General features: G+C 41.4%; 1 protein-coding gene and 1 long non-coding RNA gene across 5 annotated transcripts in view; one reads left to right on the top strand and one right to left on the bottom strand.

Moving 5' to 3' along the window:
* The window catches only part of adgrl1a (adhesion G protein-coupled receptor L1a), a 195,178-nt gene extending 171,282 nt beyond the window's left edge, over positions 1-23,896 (bottom strand). For all 4 annotated transcript variants that reach the window (XM_086055035.1, XM_086055040.1, XM_086055036.1 and 1 more), the window contains exons 1-3: positions 23,762-23,896; positions 23,377-23,428; positions 16,816-16,893 (exon numbers count right to left, since the gene is read on the bottom strand). The gene's annotated coding sequence lies outside the window, so the exon portion shown is untranslated. The remainder of the gene's footprint in view (positions 1-16,815; positions 16,894-23,376; positions 23,429-23,761) is intronic.
* Positions 23,395-26,255, top strand: LOC147134306 (uncharacterized). Its single transcript, XR_015090057.1, has 4 exons — positions 23,395-23,418; positions 24,824-24,925; positions 25,105-25,245; positions 25,525-26,255. It is a non-coding gene; the product is annotated as an uncharacterized LOC147134306 (long non-coding RNA).
* The last annotated feature ends 790 nt before the right edge of the window (positions 26,256-27,045 follow it).

Genomic DNA, 27,045 nt, shown 5'->3' with positions numbered 1-27,045 from the left:
TTGAAACAAGGCATTCTGATAAATATTGCGTTTTTGGAATAAGTTTTAATCCACTCGTTTTTAGCCATCTCTGGGGGCGGCCATTTTGTCTTCTGTCGACTGAAAATGACATTACAACTGCTCACAACGACTAATCACAGCTCAGATTCAGAAAACAGCTCAGCCGTGATTGGTCGTTGTGAGCAGTTGTGATGTCATTTTCAGTCAACAGAAGACAAAATGGCCGCCCCCGGGGATGGCTAAAAACGAGTGCATTTTGTTGCTTAACTCAATGTTCCACAAACGCAAAATCAATCAGACTGCCGGGTTACAACTAGTGGGCCTGCTGGAAACATATTCTTGACAAATATATGTTTGGGTTGACTTCCGCTTTAAAGTAGACGATCTAATGAAATACAGCAGAGGAGCTGTAAAAAATAAAAAAATAAATTCATTCATTCATTAAAAAGTCAGATAAATGCATGGTCTGCGAAAGAAAGAATCCAACCTCTTTGGAGTATGTTGCTGTACCTAATGATTTGTGAGTTTGGTGTATATGGATGTCTTTTTTTTTTTTTTTATTATTATCATCTTCATATTATAATGCACTTGTTTTGCACCTCCTGCAAGGACAAAAATGCTCCCACTGCTGCCCTCGCCACCCGAATCCCATCTGTGCATTTATTTACACACGCACTGTTTACACACAAAGCGCACACACGTCGTTGAGATCCAAACAAACGCACGCTTTCATGTGAGCATATAACCGCATACAATTTCACATGCGCGCACAGAGGAACATATGTAAATGCAAGAAATATGTAATGTATATTTCACACGCGAGCAAACATGCTGAAGGCGAGTCTATTAGGTACAGCATGTGCAGCCAACGTGAACAAGGGCAGACAATAGAGATCAAATGAAAAGCTCCATACTGTACGTAATATTCCCGGTTTACGATTACTGTGAAGTGCCATTAGTGTCCTCATCAGAATCACTCAGTGGTCATAAAAAAATGGAGCGGAATAATGAAACTCTCCGTCTTATTATAAGTGGCCAAACATCTTCAAGCATGCCACAACAATACGTCTGAAAATGTATTTCCTTCACTTTATAATTCTTTTTTTTTGATTGGATGGCAATAACAATGACAAAGTGAGTTATTTTTTCGTGACGTACGTATGTTCTGTTTTATAATCGTATTTTGCGTATAAATACATTACACGGGCAACGTCACGCGCCCAAACCTGGAAAAAAAGATTAGCTGACTTCCTGTGTGTGCCAACTAGCACAACAACGGCTTGATGACAAGATGCTTTGAAGCCGAACTTGCTAAAACGTTTTTGCTAGTGGCTGGTGTCTTGGGACAAAAGTTAAATAGTAATAATATTATTGTATGATTTATGGATGTGAAGCTCAATTAAAAATCTAAAATAAGGAAGTCTCAAAAGCACCTTAATATTGACTTTCCCGCTGCTTTGCAACGGGCAAAAGCAGGTTTTGAAAGAGCTGGTGTAATAATCATCTATAAGTAGCTAATCTAAGACTACAAGCACACAGCATGTAGATGTGATCCAGCACAATGTAAAGAATGTTGCCAGCTCTCAGCTCCCAAGTGATGTATCATAACAATGATCATTGTCGGGCCCGGAATGAAGGTGCTTCTTTCAAAACAGGAGGGCGGGGGAGTGGGGAGGTTGTAGGCAGAAGAGTGGTAATTATGCAGCTGTAATAGAGTTGGTGCCTAGCGAGAGCCTAATGAGCTTACTGAAGTCGACCATTGAGAATTGATTCAAGAGAAGAAGAAGAAAAAAAAAAAAAAACTAGTCGAGGGGTAATGGAGGTAAGCCCGTCTTCCGCTGTTGTGCGCTCGACTGACAGGGAGCCAACGCGCAAAAGATATTCCCCCAGAGCTTGGAATATAATAATAGTGCTCAACATCTTTTACACGTCCACATATACAGTACACAACCCTTTCATTGCACTGTCACCTGTCTGGAGGAAGGCGTCTAATCACATACTGAGAATGTGTGCCCGTGTGGGTTTAGTTTAACATTGCACAAAAATAAGATACAACTTTTATCAGGGAAAAAGCAGGGGATGCATTTCGTGGAGCAAAACGGGAAGGAAAGAGATGTTCTTAACCCCAATAAGTATTCAAATGAAAGCTGTAAGCAGTGATGAACAGGCCGCTGAATCCCTTAAAGAACAAATCCTCAAAATGGTAGTCAAACTTTGACATCATGCACCTTCGCCCAAATTACGTAGATAGCATAGGCAATTTCCCATCTGTCTAGATACTTGATTCTGATTTTTTTTTTTTTTTTTTTTTTTTTTTTTTTTACAGCTCCTCTACTGTATTTCATTAGATTGTCTACTTTAAAGCGGAAGTCAACCCAAACATATATTTGTCAAGAATATGTTTCCAGCAGGCCCACTAGTTGTAACCCGGCAGTCTGATTAATTTTGCGTTTGTGGAATACTGAGTTAAGCAACAAAATGCACTCATTTTTAGCCATCCCCGGGGGTGGCCATTTTGTCTTCTGTCGACTGAAAATGACATCACAACTGATCACAACGACCAATCACGGCTGACCTGTTTTCTGAATCTGAGCTGTGATTGGTTGTTGTGATGTCATTTTCAGTCAACAGAAGACAGAATGGCTAAAGATGGCTAAAAACGAGTGGATTAACACTCATTCCACAATATTTATCAGAATGCCCTGTTTCAACTAGTGGGCTTGCATAGAACATATTCTTGAAAAAATTCTTGTTTGCCTTGACTTCCGCTGTAAGGATAGGGTAACTAAGAATTCTACCAAACGTCATTTGAGGCGGCTTAAGAATTGCAGTCTAAACATAAACATTGACCATCATAAAAACAGAAGTCACATAATTTGAACATGAGTGCTTTTTATAAGACAACAACTATTATTTAGTAGTTACGCGCTACTCAGAATTTGGCTCGACAAATACGCCTCAGTTCAATTACACCGCAGTTCCGCGGCGTCGTTACTCAAATGTACTTTTTAGGACAGTGAACGACCCTGCTGTGTTTTTGTACCTCCTCGCCCCGAAAAAAAAAAAAAAAAAAAACAGACTAGGTAACGTTAGAAAGGTGAATACACTCGCTTTTAACAGATCAGACAGCGGGAGACAAAGCTTTCAGGCTCAATTTTCGCACATAGTTCACTCGGTAAGTGCCCTTTCAGCTTTTTACACATTTTTACTTCATTACCAACTTTACTTTTCCCTCATCCCCATGAACTACATTCACTTACAATTTAGGCAAAGAAAATGAGAAACACGATTGGTGTGCTGAAATTACACTGCAAGGCCATTCACACTTGTTTACCAATTCCTAAAAGTCTATAAAACGGTTTTCTCAAAGCAGCAAGGACATAAAAAAAGACGAGCCTTTAATAGTTTTTCAGCAACCATGGCTTATAACTTAATCTTAGGTGACATGTTTTGGAGTAAGTGTAAAGCTTAGGAAGCATTTCAGTGGCTTTATCTGAGGCTTTGCTGCACACAAGTCGTATCCACTCCACATCGGCATCCACCAAACGCCCCCAAACCTCCTTCCCTCATGCTCCTTGCCTGAAGCTCCCGCATTTCAAATATGCACAGCTGCAAAAGTAAATCAATGATGAAATCAAGTGTGAGTGTGTTTGCGCGTGTATGTGAGGGCAGAGTTTAACACCGCTCATGGATTCAAAACTATCCATATGTCATGAAGGCAACATGCGGTTCCGCTCTCTGGCGCTAATTGACTTGCACTGTTCAAGCGACCGTGCCAAAAATGTGTGTCAATAATCGGAAACTCCTATGAGTGAATCTGTACTTAAAGCGGATATAGTATGGAAAATAGACTTTTTTAATTGCTTGTATACCAATAATTTTAACATTAAACAGTCACGTAAACCTTTTGTACCTCTATTCCTGAAAATGTGTCCATGTCAAAGTCAAAAGGGAAGCTGAGATGCTTTGTGTTTTGTTTGATGCACAAATGGGCAGAAGCTAACAGCATTAGCTTCTGATAAGCGGCACCAACTTGATTGCTCGGTGAAGGAATCGTGGCCGTGGCGGTGAGGGCTACTTGTCATGTGACCATGTGCCACATCCGTCCAGTGTCATTTATGAATTCCTGTCTCCAGGAGTGAAAATACTTTTGTCTCTAAAGGCATCACTATCGCTCTGCAAACACCTTCCTGTTTCCGCTAGTCGTCAAGTTAAGGCAGAGTAGTTTTACTTTGCATTTCGTTTTACTTTGTTTTGTTACACAGTGGTTCACTTTTGTTTATAATTCAAAGCCGAAACATGACCTAAAACATTGCCAGTACAGTTATAACGGTTTTATGGCAGTGACATTTAGCGTCTAAAATGAATGAATCCACGTTGCCGCCGGTAGTTAGAACTTGAAGGTGTCATGTAATGGTTTGGACTTTAAAGGCGCGATTCATATAGCAACTTATTATTTGCTAATTAACAGTGACTAAATGATCCTTGCAGTGGTGGCCATCTGAGTACCATCAGTAATTGTATTTCAAGTTGCTAAATGCTGAATAAAAGCGCTGTAAGCAAGCCAAAAGCATTTCCGGAGAAGAGGGGGGAAAAAAAGCAAGTGACACAGCACTATTATTATTGCGGTGCTTTGTATTTTTTGGTCCCCGTGATACATTAGCTTTTAGGGCAATTTCTGTCGGATCTCTGGTCTAATTAGCCGACTAATTCATCTCACTCGCGATGTTGTTTCGATAACAAAGCAACTCTCGCATGCGGGCGGGAGCAGGCCCACGCATAGGCGATTGCTATTCATGTTGCTGCAATAACAGGCGGCTGCCAACAGAGGTCAGAGATGACTTAAAAGCTTTTTCAATCCGATGACTGCTCCTTCAAGGGGATGTATTTATCATAACTGTGCAGATTCGTAAAGAAAAGAAAAATCCACAGGTGGGAGAAGTTCAATTCACAGTATTTTTCCACTTCAGTTCGAGCCTTATGACAAAATGTAATTATTTTCCTCCTCAACATGCTGTACGCTACAGCCCATAATGACAACACGGTTTGGATTTTGTTTTTGTAGATCTATTTTTTTAAATAAAAAATAAGAAGTCTTTGCCAAGAAAATGAGCTCAGGTGCATCCTAATTCAATCCATTTTTGAATAAAGCTGTAACATCATGTGTAGACAAAGTGAAGCGCTCTGAATACTTTCCTGATGCACTCTAAGTTCAAGTCCAAGTTAATAGCGACGCATGAACGATGAGACAACAGTGGCTCAAGTGCAAAGGGTGTTATTATTTTGGTTAACTGAAGGAGTGTGGGAGCGCTCGAGGATGGTGGCACGCAGAGCCCAGTTTACACGTCGACACATCGAGCCGCTGAAGCCGTGTTGCTATAGAAGCAAGGGCAGGTTCTATTTCTTTTTTTTTCTTTTTTTTTTTTTTTTAAATAAAAAGGGACATCACACACCTACACATAAAAGAAGTGTTCACTTAATGTGCTCCTGAGGGACCAGCTCACTGCAGCACACCATTCATTCCTCCCAACCTCCCCCCACCCCCTTTCTCCATCTCATCCTTTCAATCACTGACGCTGTTGCTCTTTCTTGCAGGTGCAGGCTGTACAAATGAAAAAAAAAAAAAAAAAAAAAGTACCTGAATTTAATAATTCATCCGATTTTATTTTATTGAGCTGTTAAAATGTCCATTTGCAATGAGTTTTTCTGTTCCGCCCAGCGTAAATCTTTTGTCATTTTTTTCATTATTCAAGATTTTCCATAAAGGCGCATGCTTAAATGCAATTATGAAATAACTTTATTGTCATCTATAGAATAACTACAATGGCGCAATTTATTGGTTATAAAGGAAAAAACTCTCAAACTTTTTGACTTTGGCTTTATACACCACAACAATGCAAGTGGATCAAAACAGTCAATAAAGACTTGACTAATTGCTGTTTACCATTTAAAAAAATAGACATTTTATGCATTTATAGTAACTTCAAAATATTTGGACAAAGTGACCTATTTGAATTTAACTGCACGTCTCAAAGTGCAGTGCGGTCACCACTCTTGGTACGCTACGCAGGCTACTTCTCGTAGAACGTATAAGAAACACTATTTTGGACGAATAAGTTGAATACATTGGCATTAACCTTTCAAAACTGTTTGTTTTGAAACAACTGCGACTATTAACTACTACTATCAAGATGAACACCAAACAAACACAAGAGCAGCTAAAGCTGTGGCAACCATGACTAGCATGACAATGGCCGCGCCTCAAAAGAACACAGAGTACGGTCTCGCCAAGTACAGTCTTCCGAAAAACGCATCAAAGCGTAAATTGGAACAGCTGTGTCCTTGTGAACAACCCCGTCAGACTCGTATGACGTATTTCCGTGACAGCAGCACAAAATGCATCGTGGGATATTCTTCCAGCCAAGTGTTAACGAGTAACAAACCGATGCATCCTTGGTTTAAGCTAGCAGACTAGAACAACATCCGGGTATAGTGTGCGTTCTTGGTTTATGCGTACTTTCAATTGGAGCGGTAGGCCTACTTGGGGCGGCAACCGATAACGTTTCACGAGATCACAGAACGGACAAAGACTCCAATTGAGAAACGGCCAATAGCTTGCCGTCTTCCTCTCATGTGTTTAAATAGCCTGCTGACGACAACAGCCATCGGTTGCAGAGCAGGAGGCTCCGCCCACCTCTTATTGGAGACTGCAACAGAAAGGGGGGGACAAAAAAAAAAAAAAACAAAGCAGAGTGGCATCGAAAACAGGATTGTGACAATTCAGCCGCTGGAATAAGGCAGAATAAAAATAGGCCAGCCAGTAGCGACTGACACTCTGTTAAATAATCAAAGACGTGAAGGCGCACAATGGCTTCAATGGATGGCTGAGGTTCTCTCCATGTGGCTGAGGCGAGGCCAAACATTCGCAATGGAAGATTAAAAGCAAGAGTGGCTAGGATGGTTGGGGAGCTCCGAGTACTGGATATGAATTGGCGCGGCTTCGACAGTCTAGACTCAACGAGAGGAAAATAAACCGATCCGATAAAAAGTCTTCTTAAAAGATGAAATTAAAAAAAAAAGAAAAAAAAAAAAACAGCTCGGATTGAATCTTAATGCCTCCGTTTTTCATTAAGCTTTGCACTGGATCCCGGCCACCCGCCCCCACCACAACCTCCACGTTTGCAGTTTGACCCTGACAGCTTTCGAATGCGCCCACAGGTTAAAGCTCTATTCATGAGACGCTCATGACTCCATTTATAAAAGCACTTTGCCCCCTCTAGTACAGTCTACTTCAGGAGGGCTACTTGTTTGACATAACCTTCTTGAATAATCATAATTTGTATAATTGCATGCAAATGTAGTGTTCCGCAGTCTTATTGCGCTAAGGCACATAGTCTACAAAAATAAAAAGGCTCATATTGCAAACAAAAATGTCGCAAAAAGTGAATGCAGAGGCTTGCTGTACCTTTTGCCTCCTAGTTTAAGAGCATTTAATTGTTCTGCCTGTCACTAGAGATTGTTGTCATATGCTCAAATATAAGCTACATAAGTCTGGCACTGTTGCCTGCATGAACACTTTCAAATCTAGAGGGGAGAAAGCAAGAAAAGCCGTAACATCAGCGCTGTCTATTTTTGTGCCTCTGATGAGTTCATTTGAATGCTTTTCAACCTCTGGCGGATTTTTGTCACCGTGCAGTTTCAGCAGAGGTGACAACCATCCATTATTAATGATTGGCCGGCGCCAGTACAATACATCACCTGTGCCCTTAACATGGCTAATTACACTTTTATGGGCGATAAGTAAGCCGGACAAATGAACTGTCTGCACTCGCATTGCGTCATGCTAATTACCACGGGAAGCCAGATGCTAATTAGTTTTATTACCATCCATATGTTGGCTTTTATTGTAGCGCAGAAACTGGCAATTCTGAGGTTTGTCATCATAATCCGATAGAACGTATGTAGGATTACAAGAGGATGACGGGCTCTTGTATCCGGATATAAAGACATATAGAGGTCAGATAGCCAGAGATGGGCGATAGTCCAATGAGGCCAACGCATCTTGGCCAAATCGCTTGCCAGTGTCGCAATAAGCACCAGCCAATGACAGATGACCAAGCAACCGTCTGAAGGGATAAAGGTCAACTGTTTTAACTGCCTCCTTCGAGAGGAGTCGAGATCTATGGACCGCGTGCGAGCTGTGTTTGGACTCAAGTGAGGTCTTGCTGACTGCCGCCATTGGTGGAGTTATTAAAACAAGGATTGTGAGAAGGGAACAAACAGAATCTGCCATGGCCTGTGTTTCTGCATGCTGGTGACGACATTCTAGTTGTTTCCACAGTAACTTCGGGTTCACTGGTGGGCGGAGCCTCTGCAGCTCCAGCTCACCGCCGTCTTGATGTGGTCCAAATCTTCAAAAAGGTGCATTGTCATGGTGAAGCACCTCGTAAGTGCTATCAAAGTTTGTGTTTCTATGTGTTGCCGTATTTATTTAACGATGCCTATCCAACAAGTGCTTCGTTCAACACGGGACACCGATGACACCATATCTCTAAAATGGGAGTGACCTGATTACAAGCTGTTGAGTAAGCGAAATTTTGCAAAAGATAAATAAGAACAAGGGATGAGGGCTGGGAAAAAAAAACAGGAAGAGAAATGATTACCACTTCAGAGCCAAATCATGGCTCTGAGTGAATCAAGGCAAATTAGGCTGCGGATGGGGGGAGAGAGTTTGAGTCGGGTTGGGGGAGCCAGGAGCGCTTTAAGGAAGCAGAATACTTCAAGGCCCGCGGTCCTTCTCTCTAGTGGAGACTCAATTCACACCACCTGCACTTCAATTAGAGATTATGGAGATGCATCCGGATCCATATTCAGAGAGCAGGGCAGGACGAGAGGGATGCATACTATATGTTAAGAGTCAGTAATTATTGGATTTGAGTGTACAATTATGAGTAGATGATATGAAAAGGACCTTCTGTGGGTTGATTGGGGGGGAGATTTACAGTAAAATCAGCATGTTTTTTTTTGTGGGGGTTGGCCAAGCATAAAAACCATGAGGGACGTCTTATGTATTATAGATTCAGTCGTTTGCAAAGACGAGTTCAACTGTGCCTCGTATGTAAATAGTTATATGAGCGTAATGGAGTGAAATACGGACATAATACAAATATTGAGCAGATAAATTGATACTGTACGGAAAAAAAAATATTATAAAACTTTGGAAAAGGGTGGATAAATCCCGACTTTAAAAGCCAGCATAAAAGGGGTTCGTGTTTTTTTTTTTGTTTTTTTTCTCCCCCCCCAGTCAAGTGAGTCCCACAGACACGTCTGGGACTGTTCGACTTTGTCAGAGGTCTGCGCCGCTGCTACTGCGGGCCATCTCACTTTCATCTGCATCTCCATCTTTTCTCAAATATACATCAATTATCATTGTTTCACTCGGTATGAATAATATCCCTCTCAACACAGATCCTGCTCCGCCACTGTGTATTTTCAGTCGTCTTCCGAGACCAAGGGACCATCTAAGGGTGGCTGCTTCGCCAGGATTTAAGGTCCCTGCTAATCCCCTTGCCTTTGTGGTTATGGCGGTAAAACACATTTCCGTGCTCATGCTCTGTAGCAGCCAGCTTTGGTGTGTGGCTTAAGCTCGCAGCAACAAGGAAGTAAAGATCCAACCATTTTTTTTTCTTTCCATGTGAGAGATATTTTTTTTCCCGGTGCCATACTGTTGGACGCGTGTATTTTGGGGGATTAGTGGCTTAATCGACCTTGTAATGGGGAGATCAGACTGGCATAGAGGCATGGAACCAAACGCACGCACACGCACGCACGCACGCGCACACGCGTTGACACTTAACTGTATTCCTCCCATTTAAGCAAACAAACGCTCACATCTTGACTTTATTAAAACCGCACAGCTGTCATCACACGCTCACAGGAAAGTCAAAGGGCACGGCAGTGTCGGAAACCAACCCGCTCCCGCCGGGTACGGTGTACCGTACTGTATGTACACACCACGCATGAACACTAATAACCTCGTACGTCTTCCCCTCAACAGCCAGAAAATGTACTCTGGCACACCACATAGTGTATTAAAGCACATTGGACACTTTACCACCACCCACAGCTCCCATATAGGTAATATGCTGCAGCTGCACAGTAGACCAAGGTCTCTGGAGGGGGTCAGTGTATTGTCTCAATGAACAATGAGCACTCTGGCTAATGCTTGTGTGGACTCCAGAGGTCACCCCACTGAGTCACCTGCCATGAATTTCCAGCAGCGCACGTCCATCTCTTTTCTGGCTGTCGGTGAGCAGCCCAAAGGCTTCGGGGTGTTTTTTTTTGTTTTTTTGGTTTGTTTTTTTTCTTTTCCACCCACCCGCCAACTGGTGAACCGAACTGGTTTGAGTTGGAGGACTGAGACGTAATCCGCGTGTTATCTCTCAAACAGCGTCGTTTATGGAATCCGGTGCAATGTGGCTGATAAGATGAACAAACAGTTGGGATCATTAGAGCGGAGATATTGTGTAATCACTGCTCTAATCTTCCCCTAATCCCAACATCTCCAAACCTGCCAGAGCCGCCAAAGCATGCGCGCCGATACGCCAGCCCAATAGGCAGGCACTCGGTTCCAAATGCACAAATAACATCCAAGTTAGGAAGCGCAAACTCTTGTCCGTGCAAAAAGAGTGGCCACCAAATCCATTCGTTTTCTGTAGCGTTGGGCCTAATTAGGATCATGGGTGGGTTCGAGCCGCGGGGTACCACCTGGACTGATCGCCAGGCAATCGCAGGGCAAGTGTGGATATAATATTTACGGTATATGCAGAATATAACCTATCTTTACTGCTAAAACGCTAAATGACCACTTGTTTGCATAACTGGACCTCGCTGCCCCGAATAGTTAAGAAACCTAACCCAAGCAAATTCAGCTCATGTGCAGTTACTTACATTTGCAGGTTTATGACGCTTAATGGGGACGTCAACCCAACAATTTTCTTTACAGGAATATGTTCAATTGCTGCTTAACTCGTATTCCAGAAACGCAATATAAATCCGAATGCCATGTTTAGACGAGTGAAGGTGCGTAGAACGTATTATTGCAAATAATTTTGCGGGGTTGACTTCCCCCTTTAAATGTTAGTCAAAACATTGCCTATACTGTACATCTAATAAAGTTTTATGATGGGGAACAGGTCATCCACTGTGCACCTTTTTAAATGAACACAGCCAAGTTATTACAACACGTATGCAGTCTGACATACCGCTGTTGTTTTCTTCTAAACTAATAAGAGGCTGTGTGCACACGGCCAGCTAAGAAGAAGAATAAAAAAAAAATCAATACTTTCAAGCAAAAATCAAGATTTCTTTCATCCTGCTATTTTTCCCACTTTTGTCTGCCCCCCCTCGCTCACCACTCCCTTCTTTGGCTGAAATTGGCAGCCTCCTGCTCTCAGAGGTAGTCGTTGCAGCACCGGTCGCTCCCCGCTCTGATCTCTGCTGGTACAATGCCTGAGAGGCTGATCGATTCCAATAATAAGACAGTTTCCCAGGATGCTCATCTCCTCTCTGTGACCCACGCCGATGCCCCCCGGGCCCGGGCCCAGGACCCCAATCCCGGAATCTGACTCCAAAGCGCCTGTAGGTCATCCTGGCCCCTGCATTTATTTGATAGGCACTCCTGGATTGGTCTTGGCTGGCTCACCACCCCGGGATATAAAAACGGAGAAGAGCGGAAGGGGAAAGAATAAGGGGCCATTTGGGGAAACATGCGGAGATGTAGATGCTGTAGAATCTAATTCATCCAATCTGGCATCTTTTCTTCTCTAATGGGGAACTAAACAAAACCGGATTTCTCAATTTAGGCGCGTTTGCAGATGGACAGAAGATTGGAGGCGCTCAAGATGGGCAACGAGGACGGACATCATTCTCATGTCTCGCCGGAAATGGGAGGAAGACGTGAAGAGGAAGAGGCAGCCTGTTTTTGTTTTGTTAAGATTTTTTTGTAAGTCCTTGGCACAATTAAAATGCTGCATGCGTGCCAGCGGTGCCTGTTTGTAATTAATTGAATTGACAGACGCGGCCTGCAAGACAAAGACGACCGAGAAAGGTGTCAGCGGAGGGAAAAGGGAAAACTCTTTATGACCCGCTTTTTTATATGTAAAATATATAGAAGCCTTGTTTCGGTTCCGTACTTTGTTTTATTTATTTGAAGTTGGGGCCTTAATGAGATCCCAGCGGTACTACAATAACGACCAATGTGGAAACAAGAGGGAGACGATGTCAGGAATGAGGAGGGAGGGGGGAGCGCGAGGAATGACAGGAGAATGGATCCAGATAAGAGCGGTGGAGGAATATTGGAGGATACACAGAAACGATTCCACCATTGCGCTGCTGACCCAATAACAGTCCTCCCGCCGAGCTCAACAGTTGCTTATTGATAAGCATCCCCCGCGAGCCACCAGACTGCTCGAGCCCGGCCCGAGACCGATTGGCCGCAGCGCTGCGGCGGCACCGCTCCAGCCCTTTGTGCCCAGCAAAGGAATGGAAAACAGATGCCACATAAAATGCTCTGGCACCGGGGCCGTGTGTTGATTCACTCGCTCCATTTTCTCTCTTTGAACAATGCTGCTTTATTACATGGATAAATATACTGGACGCCTGCATGCGCACATGTGCGTGTGCTTATGCTCCAGAGTGGATCTAAGCCTCTACACACAGGCTTCTAACAATCGTGCCGAACTGTTATGGGGGGGGGGGAACAAAAAAAAAAACTAAGACCCTAGATTTTGGAAAACACACCTATGTGAGTTTCAAACATTCAGAAACATCTTTACATGGTGTCTGGGGTACGATTATTGCAGTGAAACTACCCTCTGCTCTAACGCGGTTCCAGCCAGACTTTCATGTTAGCTTAGCGGCTAGGATGTCATCTCCGTCTTCACCTAGTCTCTCTTCCTGCTCGGTGTGTCACCCACTGCTTCTCCTTCTTTAGTGGAAACGATACTTGTCAAGTGTTGTTTATTCACCGCCATGGAGTCGACGTTTAATAACTTAGAAGAGCAGCTACGCTCCGTGACAGGACATTTTAGCCTCATTAGCTAGCGGGCCGTAGCTAGTGTGGAGCCTATTAGCTTTGGTGCCTAGCATTTCCATTGTAGTTCCCCGAGCAGCCGGGAAGCAGGGAGGACGGACGGGTGACTGCGCGACTCAGGCTCCGTGGTCCGATGTGCTTGAAGCCATTTTTTACGCTGAGGCAGCTACAATGATGTCAACATAAAGCGTTATCGTGATTGGTCAGTAGAGTCCAAATACCGTTTACCGTTTATATAACCACACACCCTAGCATGCCCTAGAAATTTCCTGTAAGTATATAAAGTTCACACTTCACTGGTTAATGTGATTGTTGAACACCTTAAGAGACTCATTATCACCTCCTATCATTCGTTCATGTTCCCTAAACCACCTTATATCTTAAGACTATGACACCCCTCTCTAAAGAAAAGCCAACGCAAAAGTCTGTTTTCCTGATGACTTGACATCTGTTAACTTGTTTTCCCACTTTTTGGGGAGTGTGGGGGCACCACTGGAGGTAATATGAAGCTAATGTGTGACGAATTGAGGCAAAGGCCACGGAGGCAAGCTGCGTGGCGGCGATGAGAGGCGAGGAGATGAGGGCACGGAAAAATGCAGAGCTGAAGGGTTTGGAAGAGCAAAATCAGCACTTATGCAAACACTTCAAATCCCCCCCCCCCGCCAAAAAAAAAAAAAAAAAAACTACACACAGCCATCCATGCTGCGTGTTTCACTGTACAATGAATCTCATCCATATCAGGATGTCACACTGGGCAAAGTCTTCTCTTGGAAAAGTGACTGCCCATTGTGCTGTGAGGCTATTACATGGTCTAGCGGAGCTCAACTAATAACGGGGGCCGAGTCAACCTACCAACATGCTTCCCAGATCACATGCCACAATTGGATCCGTTTTTACGAACTACTCATGCCTTTTGACAACCCTCAAGTCAACCGTGACTGTCAACACCAAGTAAGGCTGGACAATTGAGCCACAAAATAAAATCTTATTTCATTACATTCAAAATGTCTTTGTCTTTTCCTCTTTTCCAATATTGAAAGGATATAATTATCCACCTGTTTCACCACACCACCACGGTCCAGAACCGTTTGCCCTTCCACACTCACAACCCCTGGGTCTCGTCACTGCCTTAATTATATAGACCCGTGGAAGTGGCAAATTGACTCCACTGCTCCCCCGAGTGGCGGGAGGTTGAATATACCAAAATACAGTCGTATTTTAAAACAACACTATATTGGTACGGCAGCCACCAGTTGTTCTCGCTCCTGCTTAAATAAATAAAAGAATAAATCCCCGCTTTTACATATACCGTATCTGTAGAAATGTGCCGTTACAATTGACTCTGTGATTGTCTTCCAGCAATTCATCGCCAAGACCTAACAGAAATAGACGCCTTCTACGCAACATGTACTATATGGTCAAACGTTTTGAGTAATAGAGTTTTGGTGGTTGAATAAATAATGTTTTGAAATCTATGAATAATGGTTTTTAATAATCGTGATTTCAAGATCCATCAAAACAATCGCCCTACTTGAAACACTTTAGAAAGTCGTTTCGAAAGAGTGGAAGCTGTTGCTACAGGTGTAATGGCCATGTGTTCACAAAACTATCATCCGTACAGTGTAAATTCAATAAAAGAGAAACAAGTTGTTGCCACTATCCTTGTTTAATTGCTCTGCGTGTGTTTGTTTGCTCGTCAGCTCGAAAAGCAGTGGGAGGCTTTCCAGAAGCCCTTCCCACGAGATGCATCGTCGTCGTGGCTGAGCACACATCTTTCTCTTGCTCAAACACAACTCACAACACAAATTTAAAGTCCAAAGCCTTTGCGCATCGACACCTTCGCTCCCTAAAAAGTTGCGGCGAGATGTTTACTGTTGTCACGGTGAAATGTGCCTGGTGTATTTGAAAGTTTGCCTTCTGCGCTTTGCCGCTGATTGGATCGATTCCGCAGAGCGACAAGAGCGATAAAGGGAGATGACACGTGGAAAATCATTGTATTTAATAGTCAGCTCCCATCGACTTTTGCGATGTTGTAATTGCGCCGAGCCAAAATGTGTCCTTGATGAGGTTTCGGATTACATGTACTGCCACCAGTGCCTATTACGCTGACTCCTCGAAAATTTGCTTCATTGCTCTCAGTGATGGAAAACAGAGCAGAGTATAATATGTGTCATTGTTCTTTTCTTTTTTTTTTTTTTTCCCTGCGTTCCACTTCAATGATTTGACCATCCGCGAGGAAACGATGGAGCTACACAACCACCAACGTTGTTGGACCGACATATTTTATCTCCCAGTCAACGCACTTGGTTCCAGGTGACATAATAGCGTTGCGTCATAACACAGCAAGACAATGCATGCGTTTGCACAAAAAGGGCTCCTTTGGGGGGATCGTAATGGAATGCCATTAGCGTGCACACACAAGCACCGCTCTGAATGGCCTTCATTGCAAGTGGTGGCGCACTAACTGCAAAGTGTCTCAACGGCAATGCACGGAGCATCCTGCAAGAGGGACACAACTACCCCCATCCCCCACCCTTCCCCGGCACGTCAGGCCTTTTGCCTCTGCACACCCGCTCCCTCCCTTGACTCATTTCTTCCTTCATCAACTCAATGACATCCATCTATGGGCCGTGACATTACAGAGAAACACAGCCGAGGAAGGAGGACGCGGCGAAGTGAAGGGGGGGGGGGGAGATTGAGACTGCATGGGCAAGCGAGAGAGATTAAAAGAAAAGGGTTAGCGGGGTTGCATGGGGGGGGGGGGGTGGCTTAGAATAAGATTGAGGGGGAGCAAGCGAGACGGGGAGCGAGGGACGTGCGAGCGACTCCGTCAATGTCACGAGGCGACGTTAAGGTGGCCGCAGACATGGGTGAAGGAGCGGTGAAGCAGCTTTGACGGCGGCACCACTCGTGTGACGAGGGGAACCGCTCTCCTTGAGAGAAAAAGCTCAATAATTCAAAGGAGTGGTGGAAATGGGGGCTGGGGGTGGGTGGGGGCAGTGGAGGGGAAGGCGGTCTAATGGTGCCTGGAGGAGTTTTAGGGGTTAACTCTGACGTGCGGGGCATTTCAAGGGTCTGAAAATGACATTATTTCGATCGGGTAGCTTTTTTTTTTTTTTCCAATAAATATAATAAGTCTACACCCCCCTGTTCAAATGTTAAGCGTTTGTAATATATTTAAAAAAAAAAAAAAAAGAGACCAAAGATAAAAAATGCATCACGCTTCATTGCAACACACAAGAATTTGGGAGTATTTTTTTTTTATGGCCCAATAAAAGCAAGGTTGAACTTTCTGACCATGATGACATGTTTAGCGAAAAACAATACTGGTGGCAGCATCCTGCTTTGGGGCTCTTGTTCTAATCTCAACTAGCCAGAGAAAAAAATACCATTCAAAATAACTAGTCGAAAAACACATTTTCAAGGAATGCACACTGTTGTTGTGTATATTGTAATGTAGTGTATTCTATATTTACATCCCCTAGCAGTGCTGTAAATGCGTATTTGTGGATCATTTAAAGATGCTACCCCAAACCATTAGCTTGATACGGTAAAATTACATTAACATCCATTCACTTTTCGAACAATGTGTGTTAAGCATCTCAAGAAACCACCTAAACTAATATTCTCTTGGAGAGTTTCATTTCAGTTGAGCCACCGTCGAATTGAACTTGTTAGCAGGCTCATTGTTGGAATAGGACTTACTTTATTGTTTTACTTACCTGACGGCGGATTTAGTGCGGTGCTAAGGCCGAGGGTCGGCGCATCACAGGGAGCTTCTTTACTTGGACACCATCAACCTATCCAGTGGGGTTTAGTCATGTTAGTTTGCACAATATAATCGTATTGCAAGTAATGCACTGAGGCAACTGGTCATTTATTTCAACAACGTTAAGCAAAACTTTCATTCAGCCCACGTATGAATTCTTCTTCTCTGGTTAGACAGCTTTTTCAGGTTTTATGAACAGTATGACAGTAACCAACTCATTTTCTTTTCAGGATTTTGGACTTTTTGAGCATGAATGAAACAGTCAAACACCGAATCGAAATGGCCTATAAACCCATCCCATTCAAATCAGGAGAGCATCCTTCGAACTAAGAAAAAGGCGGACAAGGAAATACAAAATGGCACTCCAACAATTGCCAGTTAAGCCTTGGCTTAGTTAAGTAATAGGATCATTAGGCCTTGACTGATTCGAGCTCATCTAAGACCAAAAAAAAAAAAAAAAGACCAAAAATGTACATCTTTTTTTAGATGGGTGAGCTATTCCTTTTTTCAAACAGAAATCAAAGCAAACCGCTTGTTTTTGTTTTTATGTGGCTTTATATTATCCTGGATTGTCCACCATTCTAGTCGTTTGTTGACAGTCGTCTTTTTTTTTTTTTGTCAAATTCATTGATGCCTCACTCTGAGTTGTGCTGCTATTGTGTCACTATTTTCGTCTGAGGCAGTTTTACCGCTTGCAATTTATTCTGTTATTCAGCCGTCAGAATTATGTGCTGCAGCTTTAGCCAAGTGAACTTAATTTAGCCTCGTGAAAAGGTAATGCGACTAAGATAGTCTGTAATGAGGAGGGAGGGGGCAGGAAAAAAAAAGAAAAAAGAATGACGAGACATTAATTCAGAGATTTAGCTTTGAGCGAAATGAATGTTCAGCAGGGTAAAAATAAAAAAAGGGGTCACGGTGCAACAAGAGGACACACGTTGGAGTTCTTCCCGATGCAGCCGCTTTAAGTGTCTTTCTAGGGGCAAAAATTCTATTGTCGAAGATTTAGGAATGTGAAAATGTTGGCATGTGGGATGACAATAATAGCCGCTGAGCTAATTAGAAGATGACTTCAATTAAGCATTAAGCAACAAGATAATCTCCGCCATTTCTCCAAACTCTAATTTGAGTGCAGATATTCATTTATGTGAAGAATGGTGTTCATTTTCTCTATCTTGCACACGCACGCACACACACAAATATCCCCCTTCGGTGCCACCAGAAAACACTGCTTGAGAGTTGGGGATTTGAGGTGTGAAGGGACGGCAGTGCATCCTGCTGGCGGAAAGCATCCACAACACACATCAGACAGTGAACTTGGAAAGTGCATCGAGCAGCTTCAAAATCATTTGAAGATAATCGAGAACCTTTTTTTAAATCTTGCACTCGAGAAATGCTCCATATATACATTAAAAATTAACTAATACTAAAATTAATAGACTGGACTAAAACAAAGCATTTTCCCAAAAATATAAAACTGATCAAAAGCTATCAAAGCAGCCTTACAATCGAATTAACACTAACTGAATTTTTTTTAATTAAAAAAAAAAAAAAAAAAAAAAAAAAAAGATAAAGTAAACCTATCCATGATGAAAAATCCAAAACTAATATAACCTGGTTCACAGTGGCTAAAATGATCATGAATCCGGTCCTATAAGAAGCACGTAAACTTTCTTGACAGTCAGCATAAGCTTTGAACCAAATGACCCAAAGTTTTTGCACATATGGACATTGGTCATGATGTGTGGCTGCAGTGCTGTTGTGCTCCCTCGCACTCACCGATGCAAAATATATGTAAAATAATGCTAAATAATTGCTAAATAACGATCCCAAAGATATTGAGTCAAAGAGCTTTCATTTATCCCGGGAGCCATGCGGCCGTTTTTGCGATTATTCATGCACCTCCAAACTAAATCTCGCCCGCATAACATTTATTCTCTACACGCTTACAAATGACAGCAATCAATTTCAAGTGTCTTTCAAAACAATATGAAGTACATCAGTCTGTGATTATTAACTTAGTGGTGTTGAACGGGTCCAGAGGGGCTCACTTTTAGACAAATGGGCTTTCTGGAATCCACATTAGGCGCAGGGATCATTGCATTGCCATGTGGGAGTGATGGCGCCGTTAGTGCTTTGTGCTGTCTTCAAATATGGCCTTCACAGTCAAAAACTAAACGTATACACTAACAAAAACATTACAGCTTTCAATTTGTAGAGTTTTACGCCCTAACTTTGGAGCTAATCTAAAAATCAATAGATATAGTTAATACAGAACATGGTCGGAATATCAATAATTTGGTTTATGGCGCCATCTTTCAAACCCGATGAATCTTATGGCTCTTACGAAGCATCCATTTTATTAGATTAATCCGGCTAATAGCCTGAAGGGCTCGTTAGTAAACAGCACGTGGTGAAATATTTGCGCAAATTCAATGCGATGCCATAAACTTGCAAGTCGCACATTACACGGACTCGCCGTTTGGGAGGTGACTGCTCGAGAGGGGATTGTTACGATGAGGCTATTAAAGGGTTTTACAATCGCCGGTCACAACATTAGGAACACCTGTAGAAACTTGTAGAACATTTATTTCAGTACTTTTTTTTTTTTAACTTATGTGTGTACATTTGATGTCATGTCTTCGTTTGATAATATTAAAGCGGTTCTAGTAGAACATCACAATTTCTGGTTCTAATTCAGTTACTGCATTTGAGAGGGCATGAATATTTTTGAGATGTTTTTAAATACATACTGCTCTGACGATGACAACCAAAATCCAAGTCAAAATGGCGTCAATGGGCAAGGTCCACTTACCGGTTTGACGGTTTACTGTGGTTTTAAAAGGGTTCAATAAACGCTAATACTGTCTGTCACCAGTAACGAGCTGAGGGACGAGCTATGATCAGCTGCTTGCAGAGTTGAGTAAGTAAAGCCGCCTCTCTGAAGTAAATCGGGACCACCCACTTTTTTTTTTCACATCCCTCTCGGCGAGCGGAGATGGGAGGGGTGAGCAGTTACGCACAGAGGAGGCGGAGGAGAGATTTAGCAAGACGAAAGACACACTGCAAACAGGGATGCATTTATGCTGGGTACCAGCGGGTACTTGTTAGCCCCTAGGACAACATGAGCAGCCCACGGGTCTGTTCTAAAAAAAATAGCTCACCAGTGATGGGACGCTGTGACTTACTAGGAAGTATTAAAACAGAAGATGAATGTTTACATGTATTAATTTATTTGAACGTAACATAGGAGATTTCTTAATCTATCAAATATTCAGTTTTATTAATTTTATCATTTTATTTATCTATAAAGTGAGCACGCACTTTTTGAATACAACTACTGATCTTTTTTACCGTGTTCCAATTCATTGAGATGCACCTGTATTTATCTTTTCAAGGGGAAGTCAACCCAAAAATGTTCTTTACCATAATATGCTACATGCACCCCCACTAGTCTAAACGTGGCATTCTGATTAATATCACTTTTGTGGAATATGAATTAAGCAGCAAAATCCACCCGTTTTTATCCATCTCAGGGGGCAGCCATTTTGCCATTAAGTTATGATTTAAATTGGAATACCGGTAGCTTTGCCAAGTTAGGTCTCCTGCTGGCCACCCTCTGCTCTGCCTTCCTATTTTGCATTTAAGGGCTCTACAAAGCAGTCAGGCTGACTTTCTGGTTCCCTCCATTGCCTCAGTCGTGGCAGGTGACGGGGGGTGCTTTGGCCCAATTGCCCAAGGCGAGGAGAAGCTCTCCGTGTGGATGAAAGCTCCAGCAGAGCAGAACTTTCACACTTTCTCCTCGCAGAGCCTTTGAGCACCGCAGGGACCGAATAGAAGCAAGTCATGCAAAAAGTTTCGTTAGGGGAGATTTTACACTGAACGCCCAATCCCAGGCGTGACTGCGGATCCGTGTTCAGAAAGACGCACTCCATCAAACATGGCACCCACTTGTCCCTTTATTTATTTATTTTTTTTCAATACCTCTAAAGTCAAACGCAGCCCTTTACTGGGTGTTGGCTTGCATAGCAAACCATGTAAACTGTAATAATCTCTTTCAGGGTCAAACTGTGGCCGTCCAAAAACCTGTATTAATCATCCTGGCAATACTGAAAATATCATTTCAATGGATTTATAACAAGAAATTAACAACTGTTATATATTCGTCTGTACCACTCACACAGAGAGAGTCCATACGTCTTTTGGGCATTGTTATTTATGACTAAATACACAAGTTCCATTCATTTATCCACTGTGTACAATCTTTCAATTGAATCCAGAATGTCCAAATGTAGCACATTTGAAAACGTCGACTCCAGAGACACGCGGGGAGACCAATGCAATGTAACTATGTTATTTCTGCAAACATAAAACATATTCCATCATTTTGCCTTAAGCTGCCTCCTGGCTTATGCTGCATGTGGACCAGTACATCGTGTTCAGAATGTTTGGGTCAGCATTTTGTGGAGTTTTATTTAAAATGTAAAAAAATAAATAAATAAATAACTTGCTGAATGTGCTGAGTTGGTGCTTCGACCTTAATTCCCAGCTTGTTGTTCCACATTGCACCTGATGAGGATATTTTTCTCCATGCTGGAAATACACTACTGACTCCTTTTAAGATGGCCTGCCAACAATAATTCAGACAAGGTGAGTACAAAATGTGCCTAAATAAGCCTGGAAATTGCTGTTTGTCTGGGGAAAAAATGCAAGGAACTACAGCATCTCTAGCCATATAGTATGCGTGCAGTTACAGTATGCTAAAGAAGAAAATAAGTGCAAATTAAGTGCATAGAGTTGAGAGCACAATTTTCGAAGGATGTATTACCATATTTGTCCACTAGTAGTTGCTCTTGCTATCTTTTTGGCTAAATGTATCAATCAATCAATCAATCACATTTTATTTATATATTTGATTCCACATTTAAGATATGAAACTATATGGCTCCCACAATGGGGAAATGTATGTTTTCTTGCACAGAATAAATGCAACTTCTAATCATGTTTATGGGATGGGAACCATGCATATTCAAATTGCAATCAGACTATCAAAAATAATTGTTACACCCATAAAAAAATAAAAAGCTGGCTGTAATCTTAAAAAGTAAATATAAAAGAAAATTGGCTTAAGAGTAATGTAATTATAAATTGTGTAACATTGTGTGTAATTATTCATACATTCTATATATTTTATATTATGCTCAGATAAATAAAATAATATTTACGATTGTGAATTGTATAAACAAAAATTTATTATTATTATTAATGTTTTCGCTACATTTTTGTATTGTGCATTTAGGAGGAACCAAGGAACTAAAAGTAATTTTGTCAATTTTGAAAATATTTCTAGATGATTATGTGTTTCAATTATCTACATTTATTTACATACATTCATATTGTGTACATTAAAAAAAGAGGTAAATAAAAAAGTATTATATTAATTATTTACTAAAATGTATAGAAAATGCATTTTTTAAATGCATTCCATACAATAATGTGTATATTTTTCAATTAAAAGTTTTTTTCATATTTATTAAGTAAATGTTAAATGAATAAGGAGCTCAATGACACCGTCAGACAGCATAAGATGAAGCAAAAGTGATTTTTACCAGACAACACTTATGTTACCTTACATAACCAATGTCAGATGCTTCCTCAATGTTATCCTGTTTTATTCTGAGTGCGACAATAAGCCAAAGTCATTTCCTCTGAGAACATTGAACCGAGGAGGTCAATAAAACAACAAGTCAACATCTTATACAGTGCCACAATATACTCCAAATTTATTTCAGCACATTATATAAAAAAGGTTCAGCTCGAATGTGTAAGAGTGGACAGGCTAAATCAGCACAGTTTCCGTGCTGCGCTCTGCAAGGACAATTTATTCTTGACAAAATGAGGGAAATGTCGTTTTGCACATATTGTAACAGGTTAGCACAAAGCCTCCTACTCCAGGCCAGATATATTTGCCTTAAAAGGTCACTGTGACTGCGTCCATTCACATCCATTATTTTGATTTTGAAAAAAAAAAAAAAAATGTAATTTCCAAAACAAGGCGATGTAAACATTTTTTGCTAATTTAATATAGCCTACCACCGCTCTTTAGCAGGTATTGTAATGCCCTCGCAAGTTGTCGAGGATAGACGCAACCGTCAATAGGAAGAAACTACAACAAAAGAAAGAAACGTAATTGATTGACACCCAGTCACTCAACACACTGTCTGGCTAACATCACCTAACAACAAATAACTACACTCTCATTCGCTGACGCACATTTCAATCACCAAGTCAAGCCCCATCTTTTCAAGAAACATATTAAGTCACAGATACTACAGTGAAGAACGTGAGGATGGGGGGGGGGGGGCGCCCAAGTGGACAAAAACAACACATCTGCCACACATACACATTTTATATTGGTATCATTGTTTAACATTGAAAATGGATTTTTATCCAATTACTTGATTAAATTATTCAACAGCTACAGCCCTAACGTGAACCCCACTTCCCAGGAACCTACCAGATGAAGCAGTTAGTAGTCAGGTGTGTGTCCTCAAGCCAGGTACGTGAACCTTATGGGAGGTAGAAAAGTAGAAGAAAAAAAATACTATAGTTCAAACAGTACATGATAGATAGGCACACTTAATTTTGGACTCTTCTTCAACAAGTGCTAACAATTAAGCCCAGAAGTACCATCTCCAACTATTTTCAAGTTAACAGTTTTCTATTTCATTTTCATTTTTTTCCCTCGCCTAAAACCATTTATTACTACTGTTGAACGAACTATACTTAGCACTTATGTTGGGAAAACGGACAACATAAACAGTGCGAGTAAAACATAATTGAGTTACGGTTTCTTACAGATGTGTCCAATCCAAACACAAAATGTCAAGCAAATTACGTACGAGCGAGATGAATGTTGGCAGAATATATTCCAGGCATTTTGACACGACTAAATTTAATGACGCTGAAATGATAAATTTTTAAAAAGAAGCAGAATGATGAGCTAGCGATTTTTGTCGAGTCTTAGGTTGTACAACTTAAAGGATAATCGGAAGTAGAACAGACAGTTTTTCCCCCACAATAAAACCGGAAATGTAGTTCAAATCTAAAGATCCACTGTAATTACAAAATAAAAGTATTTAAACCCGCATATGACGCTAACTAGATAAATAGCTAGATAGATAGCTAGATAGCTAGATAGATAGATAGATAGATAGATAGATAGATAGATAGATAGATAGATAGATAGATAGATAGATAGATAGATAGATAGATAGATAGACAGACAGACAGATAGATAGATAGATAGATAGATAGATAGATAGATAGATAGATAGATAGATAGATAGATAGATAGATAGATAGATAGATAGATAGATAGATAGATAGACAGACAGATAGATAGAAAAAATGGGAAGCAAAGGGCAATAAGCCAAAGGCATTAATGGGAAGTGGATTTTTTTTTTTTTTTTAACTTTTTTTGCTTCATAGTTTCCATTAAGATTGAAAACAGTTTAAAAAAAAGAAGAAGAAGTGGGAAGTTACAGAGTGAAAGTCTATTTTTTGGCTCCGACAGATTTAAACAAGAACAGTGGCAGGATGTAACACCTCCGTCAGCAGCGCCCACAGTTTTTGTTACTGTTCTTACTTTTTTGGTGGGTCTACTGTTCATTAGGTGACACATGGTGTTGTGGAAATTTTGGGTTATTATTTCTCTTGTGATGACAATTGAAAATGTATTTTGGCACAGCCAGTCTGAAAATAAACGCGACCGAGGACCTCGGGCGTCAGACGAGAGCGTGTTCAGTCTCCATCCTGAGCCCTTTTCTGCCCTGTATCTGTCAGGAAGTTGTTGAGACAGCTGGACTTGCACGCCGGTCCCTCCTCATTGTTTGAGAACTTCGAAACAAGGCACAGTCGACACAAAACAGTCTGAAATGTTGTCCATCTCTCTGTATGTGCAGGAAGAAGGTGGTGAGATAACAGGACAAGCCCTTGAATGGTTGCTTGGGTGCAATTGAACAATCCAATGCAAAAGCTGCATCAAACATTCAGAATTTGCAACGGTAATGATTTCCAGTTTTGACATTCTACACCGGGTTCTACATTATAAAGTAGGGACTTGTGGTCACGATAGACAGCGCAGGCAGAGACTCACCTGCCGGTGAAGCGTAAAAAAAAAAAATACATAGGCTATACTGTATATTGACAACTGAAAAATTGATCTTACTCCTCTTTTTTACAGTACATCCCAAAACATCACCATGCCGCCTCCTCGCTGACAGTGAGGCCATGTTTGGATATGTTCGGAATCCACCAACAATCCATCTGGAATATCCAAAGTAACACGGCCTTCATGAACTGCCCGAGAGAAGCTTTTTTTAAGGTGCCTGAATCACGCGCAAATTATTAAATCCTAAAATGCTTTGGTTGCAATGTCCAGGGTCGTCATTTCTTTTCGCAAGACATTAGACTATTCAGTGCATAAATATCCTTCTTTTTCGCCATTACTCATATAAATTGTGGCTTGCTTAACAATATGGAATAGCCTCGTTAAGTAATTGTGTCAAAAACGTACGCAATCGCTCCTTTGTGTGCTTAAATTGTCATTTTGCAAACATTCTTCCTGTAATTCTGACAGCTCACCATGCCTCCTTTTTTTTAGGGTCGTGTTTGCGTCAGCAACATTTCAAGCTGCCGCCTCCCCCCGGGGACCAGCTGTCTATCGGTCACACGCCAAAAATGACCAGCCGGCACGGTGGGTTAGCGTCTGGACGCGGAGTCGTGGCCTCCAAATGGCCTTGTCACTCCGGAGTTGGGGAAAGACGCAGGATGTGCGTGTTGCTTTGTGTACTCCAGTTGCACAACAACATGACTGCATAGGGTCTGCCCTAAACTTAACAAGTGCAGCAGGCAAACTCTCACAAGAAGGTACAAATGGAGAAGTAGAACATGTCCCCCTCTTATCAGAAGGTTCCTCTTCGCTTCATGTCACAATTCAAACATTTGATTTAAACTGCAAGGCGGGTAATAGTGTTTATTTTTTAGGTTCTGTTTGGCATTTATATGGGGAGAATAATTGAGAGTTCAACGATAACTTCTCCATACGTTGATATGGAAAATGAAAATTATCTGCTATGACCAATAGGCTCTTTTAATGGCAAATTAGGTCAGAATTTGGACAGGCATTAGATAGTGCTAATGTCTGTATGAAGCTCTTCCCCTCACTTCAATATAGTTCTTTAGCATCAAGATGCCACTAGATGGCGTCAAGCAATACTTTAACATTAGACTTTGTCTGGAGCAAAAAAAAAAAAGCAAATAAGTGAATTTTTCAGCAAATAACAGAGTACAGGCTCCCATCAAAACACAGAGATAGGGGTAGGACTCGACAAGTTTTTTACTTCTTCCAACTCCCCTTGAACATATAAACTTTACAGAATTACGATGAGTACTGACCTTTTATTTTGATTTTTTTGTTTTGTTTTTTGTCTTCTTTGTGTTTTTCTTGTTGTGTTTATATGTTCAATAAATCAATCAATCAAAGCAGCACTATCCGAACAATGGAAGTATTTCTTTTTTCAAGCCTTTACATTTAGCATCTTAATTCTTGCTCTGTATTAAATGTAAAATTTCTGTTATAATATTATCCACTGGATCTAGTGAAGCACTGGCCACACAGGCTGGAGTCTACGGACCGCAAATGTCCAACCAAAAAAAAGGTAGAATTGAATTGAAAAAAAAAAAAAAATCATACTCTCAGGAGCCCACTGAAAGTATTTGACAATATTATAAAGCAGCAAAATGGATACATACTGCAAGGTCATAATATCAGTTTTGGGCGTGTGGGCAGTTTCACAGAGAATGTATTTTAGCAGTCCCTGACCACTTTAATCTGGTTCTGACTTCTTCCCCAAATGTCCTAAAAGTCACCTTTTGTGTTTTTTTTTTTTTTGTGTGTGTTATGGTTCTGTACATTTTGATTAAGATATACTCCAGGGAGAATCCGAATGAGAAAATGTTAGGAAAATAAAAGAAGGGAAGTTGAACATTTGGCACCAATTGTTTCACTGTCTCCCTTTGTCGCAATCAGAGGCAGAAGCCATTTATATGTCATCATCATAGTTAAGCCGTGTCTCCGTAATAACGCTGCCAATGGGTGGGCGCAGCATCACATTGGGCTGCA

The sequence above is a fragment of the Filicampus tigris genome, chromosome 16 (assembly GCF_054856515.1).
Source record: "Filicampus tigris isolate MCC_2025a chromosome 16, RoL_Ftig_1.0, whole genome shotgun sequence".
In the NCBI taxonomy this organism is placed as follows: domain Eukaryota; kingdom Metazoa; phylum Chordata; class Actinopteri; order Syngnathiformes; family Syngnathidae; genus Filicampus; species Filicampus tigris.
The sequence above is the reverse complement of the archived record's forward strand: the minus strand, read 5'-3'. Positions and strand labels throughout refer to the sequence as shown.